Source organism: Octodon degus, unplaced genomic scaffold, assembly GCF_000260255.1.
Source record: "Octodon degus isolate 3935 unplaced genomic scaffold, OctDeg1.0 scaffold00072, whole genome shotgun sequence".
NCBI classification, from domain to species: Eukaryota; Metazoa; Chordata; class Mammalia; order Rodentia; family Octodontidae; genus Octodon; species Octodon degus.
The window spans coordinates 111,606-113,780 of record NW_004524648.1 but is presented as its reverse complement, the minus strand read 5'-3'; the positions used below and the strand labels follow the sequence as shown (position 1 = coordinate 113,780).

The following is a 2,175-nucleotide window of genomic DNA, read 5'->3' as shown; positions in this document are numbered from 1 at the left end:
AGGTACTTTAGACCACTAAGCTATATTGCTGGCCCAAGTACTAGAAAGTTTTAGACACTGTTGACATATGTATAAAGAGATTAGGATATTTGTTTTTTCATCTCTTTCTCTATCCTTCTTTTTCCTGGGAGGTTTCATTTCTGAGTTCTTCCAGAGGATGACACCATCGTACAGAGAGCCCTGGGACATAGGAGATATCAGCTTGCTTTTCCACAGGTCTCACTCTCTGGGTAGATAGATGCCTGTTCAAGGTGAGCTTTTTCTACTCTAACAGATTGGTGAAGGGGCAATTGTGGCCGTCCATTCAAACTTGGCACTATCCATGGTGCAACAATGCCTCTCAAAGGTAAAAACACTTTGGGGAACTCCTGTTCTGGTCTCATTTGCCAAGGTGAAGTCCTCTATCTCTTACATTTGAATAAGAGGAGTTTGATGAGTTCGATTCACTTACCAGACCCCCACATCAAGCAACATAGAAGCTTCTTTCCCCTGAAGCCCTTGTTGAGCCTGTGGTTGGGAACACATAGTGATGGCTGGAGTTCCAGAGCAGAGTGTCCCATTCAGTGAGGGACCATTGACAGTGGTCATGCAAGAGGGCTCCTCAGTAGGTTGGAGGTGAGCAGAGCATGTAGGACCTTCCACACAACTGGGCTGGGGTTCAGAGGTCATCTTAGAATCCCTCTGTATGAAGACAGAACATGTGTGGTCCTGTGAGAATGGGCAGCAGCCACTTCACTGCTCATCTGTCTTATCCATGATTCACTGATCTATAAAGTGGACTCTTCTTAATACAAAGGCCTTAGTAGGGAGCAGTTTATATGAAGAGGAATATTTCAGTGTGTAATTTCTATACAACTTCCTTATCTCTTCAACACCAATCACTCTCTGCAGCCATCTTGCCCCTGGTACTTGCCCTGTGCTTATCTCCCTTCCACCCTATTCATCTTTACAGATCTAGCCCGAATTCCAACATGACCATAAGTTTTCCATGGCAACTGTAGCTGCAACTGATGCTCTCTTTCTTTGGGATCTTATGGATATTTGAATCATCCACTTGTGTTTAATAAATACTGGGCATTTATCATGCATAAAGTATTGTGGTAAATATTGCTATTTTTAAAAAATAAATTATACTTTTGTCCTTAAATCACTCACAGAGAAATAAGGATAGATGTGCTATAAAGAAGTGACCCAGCTAGAAGCTAAACACAAATAAGTTTTAAGAAACTGTGTAGTTGGAGCTTAGGAGACATAGGCAGGGAAAAATAACCTTTATAAGTGGGGAAAATTTAAGGAAAGATTAATTCAGCAGTCAGAATTTAAGACAAGTCTTGAATAACTTGGGCATATGGAGTTGGGAGAAAGCAAATGAAAGCAGCAAATGCTGAAAATCCCAAAGTTGTTATCTATTTCTTCTGTTAAAATGAACATTAAAAGGGGAATGGGAAGTCATTAATCATTCATTAATATAAACTATAGAAAGAGCTGTTAACTCCCAGAGTTTTCAATTTGCAAATCATTGATGAATTTGCAGATCATTTACCAATTTCAGCAATAATGATCAGACCTCAGAGTGATATTCACCCGACCCCAAGTTGTGTGACTTTATAATTTTAACAGCACCTTGGCGGTTACAATACTCAAATTCTCATCCATGTGGCATCCCCATTGGTTACCCATGTGGTATTCTCCACACACTGTGGAGACCACACTGGGGAGGCTGGTCACTAAAATAGCCACTTTCTGTTAGAAGGCTCCAGTTAGGTGCTTGTCATCTACTTAAAACTGTAAATCTGTCTATTGTCACTGCCCTAATTGCAAACTTAGGTAGAAGGTTCTCTGTGAAGGATCTACAAAGTTGGAAAGGCTGGTTGGCTTTTATGTCCTGTAAAGAGACAAGTAAGAAAGAGGGGAGCTATGGGTGGTAACAGTTCTTTCTGTATTTTTGCAATTCTGATTTTCAAACTCCTACATAACTCTAATAAGTAACTAAGCTTGAGTCTCACTGCAATATTCTTACTTCATGATTGCCTGTGAATGTCTTTGCCTTTAGTTCCCTATGGCCACTGCTGACTGGCAGCTGTGGCTCTGCACACAGTGCAGTCTTCTTGCTCTGACAGCTTTGCCCATCTTCACAGCCAGCTTGTCCAGCAGGTTTCTCATTCTCCTGCCTCC

The 2,175-nt window shown here is 41.3% G+C and overlaps 1 pseudogene; it reads right to left on the bottom strand.

Annotated features, from left to right (window-relative positions):
* LOC101562332 overlaps positions 1-2,025 on the bottom strand; it is a 25,005-nt pseudogene extending 22,980 nt beyond the window's left edge.
* Between the last annotated feature and the right edge of the window lie 150 nt (positions 2,026-2,175).